Below are 15,563 nucleotides of genomic sequence, written 5' to 3'. Positions count from 1 at the left end.
TTAATTTTTATTTATTATTGGGGACCATGTAGTTGTCTTCTTTTATGAAACACCTGTTCAGATATCTTAATAATTTTCTTCTTATTCATATTACTTCTTTATATATCCTGATTTAAATACAGTATAGCTTTCTCCTCCTCCTCCTTGTCCTCCTGTTCCTCTTTTTCCTCCTTCCCCTCCATCTCCTCTCCTTTTCTTTTTCTTCCTTCTTTTTATTTTAATTACTACCCTACTACTTGTAATAACTTGATTTCTAAAAGATTTCCCTTGAAGTCTTTGAACTGTTCCATACATATTTTGAAATATATTTCCAAAACTCTAAATCTACATGTATGTACAACTGTTCTATAGCATAGTAATTCTAAAATAATGTTTTAAAGTTAATATATCATTATAAAACATCAACCTTGGTGCCCTATACTTATATTGCAAGTTTGTAATGTTACTATGTTTACCTCATGGCCAGTCTATCTCTCTTCTCTTCATAAAATTTTCGTGTGTCACTTGTTAACACTTCTTGCTTATAGCATAATCTTTTCCTGGATGCAAAGCTAATTGTATTTTTGGATTAACTTTGCATTCTATCTTAATTGGTTCTACTTTAGTTTGAAGTGGTGCAGTTTGGAATTGGCTAACAATTTAAAGCTCCTTTTCAAAGGTTTAAAAATAAAAATAAAACATATAGAAATACATTTAACCAAACTTGGCATTCAAAGACTTGGTATTGTATTTAAAAACTTGGCTCTACATAGTGAGGTAGAAAAGTCACTTCATACCTTCTTAAATATGAGAAGAGATTATAATGTGAAGTAACGGAGACAAAGGTTGTCTCTTTCTCCATCTGTCTCTCTTTCTCTTTCATCCTCCAATAACAAAAGCATCACATGAAAATCAAGTATATAAAGAGTTCATTGATCCTTACACCATGATGAATTAGGATGTAATCCTGAGATGCAAAGATGATTCATTATACGCAAATCAGTAAGTATGATATTCCAGGCTAACAGAATGAAAGAATAAAATCATATAGTCATCTCAATAGATACAGGAAAAAGATGAGAAAATTCAATGTCTTTTCTTAATAAAAACTCTCAAAAAGTTAGGTATGAAAATATGTACATAAATGCCATAAAGGCCATGTATGACAAGCCCGCAGTGACCATCATACTCAACAGTGAAAAGCTAAAAGCTTTTCTTGTAAGATGGGCTTCCCTTGTAGTCCAGTCAGTAAAGAATCTGCCTGTAGTGCAGGAGACCCAGGTTTGATCCCTGGATTGGGAAGATCCCCTGGAGAAGGAAATTGCAACCCACTCCAGTATCCTTGCCTGTAAAATTTCATTGGCAGAGGAGCCTGGTGGGCTGCAGTCCACGGGGTTGCAAAGAGTCAGGCATGACTGAGCGACTAACACTTACACTTATGAACAAGACAGAATGCCCACTGTCATCACTTCTATTCAACATAGTGCTGGGAATCTTAAAGTAGTTAGACAAGAAAAACAAAAGACATCCAAATTAAGAAGAAAGAAGTAAAACTGTCTCTACTGGCAGATGATATCATCTTACATATAGAAAACCCTAAGGATTCCACCAAAAAACTTGTTGGATCTAATAAATTCAGTAAAGTTGTATAATATAAAATCAACATACAAAATGGGATTTCCCCAGCAGTCCAGTGGCTAAGAATCTGCCCTCGCAATGTAGAGGACATGGGTTTCACCCCTGGTCAGGGAACTAGGATCCCACATGCCTTGGGGCAACTAAGCCTCTGTGCCACAACTACTGAGCCCAGAGGTCACAACTAAGGCTGATGCAGTTAAATAAAGAAAGAAATATATGTTAAAAAAATAAGTTGTGCTTACGTACATTAACAATGAACTATCCAAAAAAGAAATTAAAACAATCCCATTTACAATAGCATAAAAGTTAGCAAAATAGTTTGGAATATGTGTAACCAATGTGGTGAAATATCTGTACACTGAAAACTATAAAATATTGCTGAAAGACATTTAAAAAGACATTAGTGATTGGAAAGATATCCTATGTTCATGGATTGATAGAATATATATTGTTAAAATATACATACTACCCAAAGCAATCTAGAGACTCAATATAATTCCCATCAAAATTCCAATGACATTTTTCACAGAAATTAGAACAACAACAAAAAAAAAACACTAAAGTGTATATGGAACCACCAAAGACTGAATAGTCGAAGCATGTTGAATAAGAAAAACAAAGCTGGAGGCACACTTCCAAATTTCAAAATATGTTCCAAATTAAAGTAATCAAAACAGTATGTTACTGACATAAAAACAGACAAATAGACCACTGGAACAGTATAAAGATCCCAGAAATAAATCCACACATTTACAGTCTTCATAAAGGGTGTCAAGATCACACAATGGATAAAGGATGGTCTCAATAGTGTTGGGAAGACTGGATATTAATGCATAGAATAATTAAGTTGAACTAAAAGTAGACCCAATATGTACTAAAGACTTAAACATAAGATCTGAAATTGTAAAATTTCTAGAAGAAAACTTAGGAAAAATGCTTCTTGACTTTGGCCTGGACAGTGATCTCAAAATCGCTGAAAATAAAAGCAAAAATAGATAAGTGGGATTGCATCAAACTAAAAAGCTTCTATACAACAAAGGAATCAGTAAATAGAGAGATAAGACAGTCTATTGGATGGGAGAAAATATTTCCAAACCATACATCTGATAAGGAGTTAAACCCAAAATCTATAAGGAATTCAAAAAACTCAATGAAAACATGAAAACAAAAATAACCCCATAACAGCAAGAAAAAGCAAACCAAAACAACAAAAATAAACCAAAAAATTCCAAATAACATGGTTTTTAAAGTGGGCAAATGACCTGAATAAACATTTCTCTGAAGAAGCCATTTAAATGGCTAATGTTTATAGGAAAAGGTGCTCAATATCACTAATGATCAAAGGAGTGTGAGTTAGAAACTACAATTTAAGAAACTTTGTGAGGTGATGGATGTTTTAACCTTTCCTCATTAATCATTTTGCAATATATATATTCATATTTATATATTTTTAAATATATATGTGATAAGTCACTTCAGTCATGTCCAACTCTTTGTGACCCCATGAACTGTAGCCTGACAAGCTCCTCTGTCCACGGGGATTTTCCAAGCAAAAATACTGGAATGTGTTGCTATTTCCTCCTACCAAGGATCTGCCCAGGCTAGGGATTGAACCTGCGTCTCCTGCACTGGCAGGCAGATTCTTTACCTCTGAGCCCTCTGGGAAGCCTATATATATATGTAATCACAAGGTTTAACACCTTAAAATTAGACAATGTTATATGTCAACCTTGTCTTGATAAATCTGAAGGGAAAAACAAAATGATTAGATATTGCCTCATACCTGTTGAAATGCTTAATTATCAAAAAGACAAAAGATAACAAGTGTTGGCAAGAATGTGGGGGAATATAAACTATTGGTGGGGATGTAAACCAGTAGAGAAAGTATGCAGACAGACAGACAGAAAACAGTATGGAGTTTCTTCAACAAATTAAAAATAAAACTACCATATGATCTAGGAATCTCACTTCTGGGTATATACCAAAAGGAAATGAAATCACTATCTCAAAGAGATGTCTACACTTCCATGTACACTGAAATATTATTCATAATAATGGAGCTATGGAAAAAATCTAGGTGTTCTTTGACACATGAATGATTAGAATGTGGTGTATAAATGTATGCATATAATACACAATAGAATATTATTCATCCTTACGAAGAAGGAACTCCTGCCATGAAACATGATGGATAAGCCTGAAGGATATTATGCTATGTGAAATAAACCAGACACAGTAACAAATACTGCATGACCTGAATTATGTAGAATTTTTAAAAAGCTAAACTCATAAAAGCAGGGGGTTGAATGGCAGGAGATAGAGCATATGGGAAATGGGAAGATGTTGGTTAAAGGGAATAAAATTTTAGTTATGCAACATGAATAATTTCTGGAGATTAATCTCTATCATGGTAAATATAGTTAATAATGCTGTATTATATACTCTGAATTTCCTAAGAGAGTAGGTTTTAAATGTTCTCACCACATGCACACAAGTGGTAAGTAAGTGAGGAGATAGACATGTGAATTATCTTCACTATGGTAATCACTTCACAATGTATAATATATCAAAATATCACATACTAAAACCTAAATATATACAGTTTCTATTTGTCAATAATACCTCAATAAGCTGAAAAAAAGTATAATCAGAAAGAAAAGGAACCCTGGCAACAGACATTTTATCTGTTCAATAATATTGTGGGGCATACATCTGAACTATGTACAATTCTTTAAAGGGGAAGACTAGGGGAATTCACAAAATGCATATATTTTAAGATTCTGTCAACCATCAGTATGATTAAAATAAAAAACATAAAAATGAATGTAAAACTGGAAAACAGTCAACCAAGCTGTTCCATCACCTTGAGATGCTTGTGAAGAAGGAGAGACAATCACCTGTTTAGCATGGTATAGCCATTTGTCAGCTTCAAGTGTTACAATTTGATTAGATGATTCCTGGATACTCTTCCTATCTTCTATAGCCTGAAAAGCAATATTTCTGTGAGTCTATGCAGAATCACATAGCTTGGCAACATGGGGAATATTCTCCATGCTTTGGGAACATTATCTTAATGTGCTAGAAATTACTTGATATGGACCCAGAAACTGTGTAATCATCTCTCCTAAGCATCTGGATTGATTTTATGTTTCCCTGAAAAAATATCAGTTGCTCCATCCCAAGCATCACACATTTTCTATATTTAAACTTTATTAATTCATTCATTTACTTACATATTAAAATTTATTGAACTTCTACTACATCTATAACATAACAGTTACTTGAGGGATATAAAGGATATTAGATAATTCTACTTACATAAGACACTAGTTGGAATTTGGACTCCCTTTCCCAATCCCAAAACCTGAAAGAGACAGATGTTGATAATAAAAATTGCCTGCCACTGCCAGTGACCCCAGAATTAGATAAGTTTAACGGTTGAATTCTAGCAAACATTCAATAAACATGTGTTAATAATATCTATTCACACCTTGTATTTTTTTCCTGAAAATAGAAAAATAAAATGATGAAAATTGTCCCAAAATATTTTGACAGTTTGATTAAGGTATATTTGGCATATGATTTGGGGAAAATAGGAAACATCATGCACCACTACTGAGAATGCAAACTGATGTTTATTCTTGAAAGCATACTTAACAGTTGTTTAGTCGCTCAGTTGTATCTGATTCTTTGTGGCCCCATAGACTGTAGCCCACCAGGCTCCTCTGTCCATGGGATTTTCCCAAGCAAGAATACTGGAGTAGGTTGCCATTTTCTTCTCCAGAGGCTCTTCCCAACCCAAGGATTGAACCCACATCTCCTGCATTGGCAGATGGGTTCTTTACCACTGAGCCACCAGAGAAGTCTATACTTAACAGTACTTAACTTAAAAATATATATATCTTAGTGCCTAAAGTCTTATTCTTGTATTTCTATCTCAGAAAAACTGTCAACCAGCTTCTAAAGAAAACAGGTGTGATATATTTTTTAATGAGTTATCTAGCATAGTAGTTATTTCTTAGGTAGAAATCTACTGACTGTATCACTTAGAGTGCTTTGTTAAAAATACACATATTAAGAACCAACCTCTGGAGATTATGATTCAGTAGGTTTGGGTTGGGGCCCAAATAATGCCTATTTTGAACAATCTTAACACATGGTTTTGATATTTTACTTTTAGTTAAGACCTAGTGATGTGGTGGAAGTAACACATACCTATCTTTTCCAAAAGTTCAGTTAAAGGATTTTTGAGGTTTACTGTAGACAGAGTACAGAAGAACATAAGAGGTCAGGAAAGGCATTCATCCTCCAGTTTTCTCCTTATGTTTACATTGTCCATTTTTCAGAGTCAGAGAAGCCAGAAAGCCCACCCCATAAATGCTCTACTATAATGCTACATTCTGGAATAGAGTAAGCATTTATGGATCCTTTGTGAAAGGATCATACTGAGGACTACTGAACATACTGAAAACTCCTCCACATGAAGTTGGTTTTCTCTCAGGAGTTTTTTGTTGTTGTTGTTTTTGTTGAAAACAAACAACAATAATACCTTCAAACCTTCATGTTTTGCTAGGTACTTAAATTGGAGATACGGACAGCTCACAGGACTCTCATTTCTCCCATCAGTATCACATATTCTGTGTCCAGAGAATGAAAATCCAAATCCTTTCCTATAGATCAATAACAAGATGTAACCTCTGTATGATAGAGCTCACTAACTATTGACTGAGAGTGCAGAGAAAATGAGAGACCCTCTACAAGTATCTGGTTAACACTACTCCACACTCCAACATCCAAATAATGAAGAGATCTATTAAGTTGATCTTCAGAACTTGCTTGCTGGCTGGTGTGATTTGAGCCACATGCCCCTTGTCTCAACTCCCACCCCACTCCCACCCACTTCTCAAGCCAAATGTTTCAATCAGTAGATAATCTATGTTTTCTTGTTAATGCTTGAAACTTCTAAGTGCATCATGGAGTTGAAGCATAAAGAGCCAGTCAATCAAAAGCTTAACAAACTGATTATGATCCTTTCATTTTGAAAAGGGAGAAAGGAGTGAAGAAAATATATGAAAAAGGAGCTGAGAGTGGAGAGTAGATTGTTAAGGGAAAAGGAAGTAGAGAAAGAAGAAAACATATTCGTTATTGACTTCAAGTATATCTAGAATGGATTCTTCTAGATCTCCCTTGGGCAAAAACATATATAGTGAGGTAATAGTTGTGGGTTTGACTTCTGTAAATATAAGCAACTCTGCCTCACAGGATTTATGCAGTTTTCTTTAAATCCAAGAGATTTTACATGAAGGTTATTTGAGGGATTTTTATTGAGGAATTGTTGGATTTGTAAATTCTAACTTCATGACTAATAACATTTCTTACACACTTACCCAGTACTCTTTAAAGCACTGTAAGAATGTCTGCTTAAACAGAATACTTTCCTCTATAGCAGTGCTGGATGACACAAGAGCTTCTCTACCACCCCATTTTTCCTGTGAGCTTTGTGATAATGCAAAGTAAATTTGCAAAATAAAAATGAAATAATACTGAGGGGAAATTGCAGCTAAAAATGAAAACTCTTTTCACCAAATAGTTCCTCTGTTTAGAGGATTTCCACCCCATACACATTTAGTTTCAGTCTGAGGTGATGAGAGAAGATAACATTTGACACTGTACCAAGAAACCTATCTAAAAGATTATTTTTATGTGAAAGCTGGAAAATTGATACTGGAATGGAACAATGGTGGAAAATTGGAAAGCTATGGCAGAAACAACATTCTGGTGGCATCTTGTCTCTGAGCAAGCAAACAGTGTAACTCAAATCCCTCCAAAGTTCCCTGCTTACTACATTCAAGAAAAGTGGAAGAACTGCCATTATCCTTTAACATTGGTAGAAGAATGGTGTGGTTATAGGCTGAGAGGTAATTAGAAAAAGCTTAGGGGGCGGTCCTAAGATGGTGGGGGAATAGGACAGGGAGACCACTTTCTCCCTCACAAATTCATCAAAAGAACATTTCAACGCTGAGTAAATTTCACAAAACAACTTCTGAATGCTGGCAGAGGACATCAGGCACCCAGAAAAGCAGATCATTGTCTTCAAAAACCGGTAGGAAAAAAATATAAAAGATGAAGAGACAAAAGAGTTAGGGAGGGAGCTCCATCCCAGGAAGAGAGTCTTAAAAAGAGAGAAGTTTCCAAACACCAGGAGACATTCTCGCTGCCGAGTCTGTGGGGAGCCTTGGAAGCACAGAGGGCAACATAACAGGGAGGAAAAATAAATAAATAATTAAAACCAACAGATTACAAGCCCAACGGTACCTCCCCCAGAAGAGAAGCAGCACAGATGCCTGCATCCGCCACTAGCAAGCGGGGGATGGGCAGGGAGGCGCGGGCTGCAGTGCTTTTTAAGAATCAGGCCGGAATGCCCTGAGTGTAACCAGAGCAAACTAACTTGGGCTAGCAAAACAGACTGTGGGATAGCTACCACACAAAAAGCTCTAACATAAGACACCGCCAAGACTGCACACAGAACAAAGGACGGAACAGAATTAGCCGGCTGCAGGCCATCCCCCTCTGGTGACAGGCAGCCAGAGCCGGAATGGGGCAATCACAGCCCCAGAGAGACATTAACTACCAGACTGCAAGCAAGCTTCTTTGATAACTAAGACTTCTTGGGATTCTGGACAGTCACCATCCACCTAAGAAGGGCCACCAGCTGTACACCCAGAAAACTGAGCAGCACGGACAGGAAAGGTGATAAGTCACAGAGACCACGTTTGCCAAACTCCTGAGCTACTCGGACCTGGGAAGGGCACAAAACGCAGTCCCAACTGAATCTGCACCTCTGAGGGCTTCCTGAGTGCCTGAGCCTGAGCAGCTTAGATCGGGGAGGTGCATGCAGCCCAGGGCTGGCCTCAGACGGTTCCCAGTGGAGCAACCAAGAGCCTGAGTGGTGTGTGCCATGAGCGGGGGCAGGCCCAGCACGGCTGAGACACTGCGAACACACACCAGTGTTATTTGTTTGCAGCATCCCTCCCTCCCCACAGCACGACTGAACAAGTGAGCCTAAAAAAAAGTGTCCACCACCGCCCCCTTGTGTCAGGGCGGAAAACAGACACTGAAGAGACCAGCAAACAGAAGAAGGTAAAACAGAGGGAACTTCCTTGGAAGTGACAGGTGCAATAGATTAAAACACTGTCCTTAGTACCAACTACATAGGAAGGGGCCTATAGATCTTGAGAAATATAAGCCAGACCAAGGAACTATCCGAAAATGACCTGACCCCACACTGCCCATAACACCACCAGAGAAAGTCCCAGATATACCTTTACTATTTTTACGATCATTCTTTTATTTGCTTTTTCTTCTTTTCTTTTTCTTCTTTTTTTTAACATTTTTTTTTAAAATTTTTAAGTCATCTATTTCTCTTTTATTTTATTTTTATAACCTACTATTACTTTCAAAAGAAAAGACCCTATTTTTAAAGCAAACCCCATATATAGTTTTTGTTGTGGTTGTTGCTGTTGTAGTTTTTTAATAATTCTTGTGACTTTTTTTTTCTTTCATCTTCTTCTTTTCTTTAATGTTGTATTTTTGAAAATCCAACCTCTACTCTAGATTTCTAATCTTTGCTTTTTGGTATTTGTTATCAATTTTGTACCTTTAAAAACACAATCTTTAGTACCCATTTTTACTTGAGAGTGAGATTTACTGGCTTGATCGCTCTCTCCTCCTTTGGACTCTCTTTTTTCTCTACCAGGTTGCCTCTGTCTCTTTCCTCCCCCTTCTCTTCTCTACCCAACTCTGTGAAACTCTGTGTGTTCCAGATGGTGGAGAACACCTAAGGAACTGGTTACTGGCTGGATCTGTTTCTCTCCTTTTCACTTCCCTCTTTTATCCTCCTGGCCACCTTTGTCTCCTTCCTCCCTCTCCTCTTCTCTGTATAACTCTGTGAACATCTCTGAGCGGCCCAGACAGTGGAGCGCACATAAGGAAGTGATTACTGGCTAGCTTGCTCTCTCCGCTTCTGATCCCACTTCATCTCATTGCAGTCACCTCTAACTTCCCCCTCCCCCTTCTCTTCTCTTCTCCATGTAACTCAATGTACCTCTCTGGGTGTCCCTCAATGTGGAGAAACTTTTCATCTTTAACCTAGATGTTTTATCATCAATGCTGTATAGATGGAGAAGTCTTGAGGCTACTTTAAAAATAAAACTGAAAACCAGAAGCAGGAGGCTCAACTCCAAATCCTGAGAACATCAGAGAACTACTGACTCCAGGGAACATGAATCGATAGGAGCTCATAAAACACTCCATACCTACACTGAAACCAAGCACCACCCAAGAGCCAACAAGTTCCAGAGCAAGACATACCATGCAAATTCTCCAGCAACACAGGAACACACCCCTGAGCTTCAATATACAGGCAGCTCAAAGTTACTCCAAAACCACTGACATCTCATAACTCATTACTGGACACTTCATTGCACTACAGAGAGAAGAAATCCAGGTCCACCCACCAGAACTCTGACACAAGCTTCCCTCACCAGGAAACCTTGACAAGCCACCCATACAAACCCGCCCACAGCGAGGAAACTCCATAATAAAGAGAACTCCACAAATTGCCAGAATACAGAAAGGTCACCTCAAACACAGCAACATAACCAAGATGAAGAGACAGAACCCAGCAGGTAAAGGAACAGGATAAATAACCACCAAACAAAACAAAAGAGGAGGAGATAGGGAATCTACCTGATAAAGAATTCCAAATAATGATAGTGAAAATGAACCAAAACCTTGAAATCAAAATGGAATCACAGATAAATAGCCTGGAGACAAGGATTAAGAAGATGAAAGAAAGGTTTAATAAGGACCTAGAAGAAATAAAAAAGAGTCAATATATAATGAATAATGCAATAAATGAGATCAGAAACACTCTGGAGGCAACAAATAGTAGAATAACGGAGGCAGAAGATAGGATTAGTGAAATAGAAGATAGAATGGTAGAAATAAATGAATCAGAGAGGAAAAAAGAAAAATGAATTAAAAGAAATGAAGACAATCTCAAAAACCTCCAGGACAATATGAAACAATATTCAAATTATAGGAGTCCCAGAAGAAGAAGACAAAAAGAAAGAACATGAGAAAATCCTTGATGAGATAATAGTTGAAAACGTCCCTAAAAAGGGGAAGGAAATAATCACCCAAGTCCAAGAAACCCAGAGAGTCACAAACAGGATAAACCCAAGGTGAAACACCCCAAGACACATATTAATCAAATTAACAAAGATCAAACAGAAAAGCAGAAAGGGAAAAACAACAAATAACACACAGGGGGATTCCCATAAGAATAACAGCTGATCTTTCAATAGAAACTCTTCAGGCCAGGAGGGAATGGCAAGACATACTTAAAGTGATGAAAGAAAATAAACAACAGCCCAGATTACTGTACCCAGCAAGGATCTCATTCAAATACGAAGGAGAAATCAAAAGCTTTACAGACAAGCAAAAACTGAGAGAATTCAGCACCACCAAACCAGCTCTCCAACAAATTCTAAAGGATATCCTCTAGACAGGAAACACAAAAAGGCTGTATAAACCCGAACCCAAAACAATAAAGTATGTAACAGGATCATACTTATCAATAATTACCTTAAACATAAATGGGTTGAATGCCCCAACCAAAAGACAAAGACTGGCTGAATGGATACAAAAACAAGATCCCTCTATATGCTGCTTACAAGAGACTTACCTCAAAATAAGGGACACATACAGACTGAAAGTGAAGGGCTGGAAAAAGATATTCCATGCAAATAGAGACCAAAAGAAAGCAGTAGTAGCAATACTCATATAAGATAAAATAGACTTTAAAACAAAGGCTGTGAAAAGAAACAAAGAAAGACACTACATAATGATCAAAGGATCAATCCAAGAAGAAGATATAACAATTATAAATATATATGCACCCAACATAGGAGCACCACAATATGTAAGACAAATGCTAACAAGTATGAAAGGGGAAATTAACAATAACACAATAAATGTGGGAGACTGTAATACCCCATTCACAGCTATGGGCAGATCAACTAAACAGAAAATTAACAAAGAAACACAAACTTTAAAAGATAAAATAAACCAGTTAGACCTAATTGATATCTAATAGGACATTTCACCCCCAAACAATGAATTTCACCTTTTTCTCAAGTACTCACGGAAACTTCTCCAGGATTGATCACATCCTGGGCCATAAATCTAGCCTTGATAAATTCAAAAAAATTGAAATAATTCCGAGCATCTTTTCTGACTATAATGCATTAAGATTAGCTCTCAATTACAGGGGAAAAACAATTAAAACTTCCAACATATGGAGGCTGAACAACACACTTCTGAATAACCAACAAATCACAGAATAAATCAAAAAAGAAATCAAAATATGTATAGAAATGAATAAAAATGAAAACACAACAACCCCAAAACTGAAGGACACTATAAAAGCAGTGCTAAGGGGAAAGTTCATAGCAATACAGGCATACCTCAAGAAAAAAAAAAAAATCAAATAAATAACATAACTACCCCTAAAGCAACTAGAAAAGGAAGAAATGGAGAACCCCAGAGTTAGCAGAAGGAAAGAAATCTTAAAAATTAGAGCACAAATAAATACAAAAGAAACAAAAGACACCGTAGCAAAAATCAACAAAGCCAAAAGCTGGTGCTTTGAAAGGATAAATAAAATTGACAGACCATTAGCCAGACTCATCAAGAAACAAAGGGAGAAAAATCAAATCAATAAAATTAGAAATGAAAATGGAGAGATCACAACAGACAACACAGAAATACAAAGGGTCATGAGACTACTATCAGCAATTATATGCCAATAAAATGGACAGCATGGAAGAAATGGACAAATTCTTAGAAAAGGACAACTTTCCAAAACTGAATCAGGAAGAAATAGAAAATCTTAACAGACCCATCACAAGCATGGAAATTGAAACTGTAATCAGAAATCTTCCAGCAAACAAAAGCCCAGGTCCAGATGGCTTCACAGCTGAATTCTACCAAAAATTTAGAGAAGAGCTAACACCTATCCTATTCAAACTCTTCCAGAAAATTGCAGAGGAAGGTAAACTTCCAAACTCATTCTATGAGGCCACCATCAGCCTAACACCAAAACCTGACAAAGATACTACAAAAAAAGAAAACTACAGGCCAATATCACTGATGAACATAGATGCAAAAATCCTCAACAAAATTCTAGCAATCAGAATCCAGCAACACATTAAAAAGATCATACACCATGACCTAGTGGACTTTATCCCAGGGATGCAAGGATTCTTCAATATCTGTAAATCAATCAATGTAATTCACCACATTAACAAATTGAAAAATAAAAGCCATATGATTATCTCAATAGATGCAGAGAAAGCCTTAAACAAAATTCAGCATCGATTTTTGATAAAAACTCTCCAGAAAGGAGGAATAGAAGGAACATACTTCAACATGATAAAAGCTATATATGACAAACCCACAGAAAACATTATCCTCAATGGTGAAACATTGAAAGCATTTCCCCTAAAGTCAGGAACAAGACAAGGGTGCCCACTTTCACCATTACTATTCAACATAGTTCTGGAAGTTTGGGCCACAGCAATCAGAGCAGAAAAAGAGATAAAAGGAATCCAAACTAGAAAAGATGAAGTAAAACTCTCACTGTTTGCAGATGACATGATCCTCTACAGAGAAAACCCTAAAGACTCCACCAGAAAATTACTGGAGCTAATCAATGAATATAGTAAAGTTACAGGATATAAAATCAACACACAGAAATCCCTTGCATTCCTATACACTAATAATAAGAAAGTAGAAAAAGAAATTAAGGAAACAATTCCATTCACCATTGCAACGAAAATAATAAAATACTGAGGAATATATCTACCTAAAGAAACAAAACACCTATATATATATATATATATATATATATATATATATATATATAAAACTACAAAAGACTGATGAAAGAAATCAAAGAGGACACTAATAGATGGAGAAATATACCATGTTCATGGATTGGAAGAATTAATATAGTGAAAATGGGTATATTACCCAAAGCAATCTACAGATTCAATGCAATCTCTTTCAAACTACCAGCGGTATTTTTTACAGAGATAGAACAAATAATTTCACAATTTGTATGGAAATACAAAAAAACCTCGAATAGCCAAAGCAATCTTGAGAAAGAAGAATGGAACTGGAGGAATCAACCTGCCTGTCTTCAGGCTCTACTACAAAGCCACAGTTGTCAAGACAGTTTGGTACTGGAACAAAGACAGAAATATAGATCAATGGAACAAAATAGCAAGCCCAGAGATAAATCCACACACCTATGGACACCTTATCTTCAACAAAGGAGACAAGAATATACAATGGATTAAAGACAATCTCTTTAACAAGTGGTGCTGGGAAAACTGGTCAACCACTTGTAAAAGAATGAAACTAGAACACTTTCTAACACCATACACAAAAATAAACTCAAAATGGACTAAAGATCTAAATGTAAGACCAGAAACTATAAAACTCCTAGAGGAGAACATAGGCAAAACACTCTCTGACATAAATCACAGCAGGATCCTCTATGATCCACCTCCCAGAATACTGGAAATAAAAGCAAAAATAAACAAATGGGGCCTAATTAAAATTAAAAGCTTCTGCCCAACAAAGGAAACTATAAGCAAGGTGAAAAGACAGACTTCAGAATGGGAGAAAACACTAGCAAATGAAGCAACTGAAAAACAACTAATCTCAAAAATATACAAGCAACTTATGCAGCTCAATTCCAGAAAAATAAATGACCCAATCAAAAAATGGGCCAAAGAACTAAATAGACATTTCTCCAAAGAAGACATACAGATGGCTAAAAAACACATGAAAAGATGCTCAACATCACTCATCATCAGAGAAATGCAAATCAAGACCTCAATGAGGTACCATTTCACACCAGTCAGAATGGCTGTGATCCAAAAGTCTACAAGCAATAAATGCTGGAGAGGGTGTGGAAAAAAGGGAACCCTCTTACACTATTGGTGGAAATGCAAAACATTACAGCCACTATGGAGAACAGTGTGGAGATTCCTTTAAAAATTCCAAATAGAACTGCCTTATGACCTAGCAAGCCCACTGCTGGGCATACACACCGAGGAAACCAGAACTGAAAGAGACATGTGTACCCCAATGTTCATCACAGCACTGTTTATAATAGCCAGGACATGGAAACAACCTAGATGTCCATCAGCAGACGAATGGAAAGCTGTGGTACATGTACACAATGGAGTATTAGTCAGCCATTAAAAAGAATACATTTGAATCAGTTATAATGAGGTGGATGAAACTGGAGCCTATTATACAGGGTGAAGTAAGCCAGAAAGAAAAACACCAATACAGTATACTAACACATACATATGGAATTTAGAAAGATGGTAATGATAACCCTGTATGTGAAATAGCAAAAGACACACATGTATCGAACAGAATTTTGGACTCTGTGGGAGAAGGAGAGGGTGGGATGATTTGGGAGAATGGCATTGAAACATGTATACTATCATGTAAGAAACTAATATGACCAACCTAGATAGTATATTCAAAAGCAGAGACATTTCTTTGCTGACTAAGTTCCACGTAGTCAAGGCTATGGTTTTTCCTGTGGTCATGTATGGTTGTGAGAGTTGGACTGTGAAGAAGGCTGACTGCCTAAGAATTGATGCTTTTGAATTGTGGTGTTGGAGCAGACTCTTCAGAGTCCCTTGGACTGCAAGGAGATCCAACCAGTCCATTCTGAAGGAGATCAGCCCTGGGATTTCTTTGGAAGGAATGATGCTAAAGCTGAAACTCCAGTACTTTGGCCACCTCATGCAAAGAGTTGACTCATTGGAAAAGACTCTGATGCTGGGAGGGATCAG

This window comes from Capricornis sumatraensis, chromosome X (assembly GCF_032405125.1).
Source record: "Capricornis sumatraensis isolate serow.1 chromosome X, serow.2, whole genome shotgun sequence".
Classification (NCBI taxonomy): Eukaryota; Metazoa; Chordata; class Mammalia; order Artiodactyla; family Bovidae; genus Capricornis; species Capricornis sumatraensis.
The sequence above is the reverse complement of the archived record's forward strand: the minus strand, read 5'-3'. Positions refer to the sequence as shown.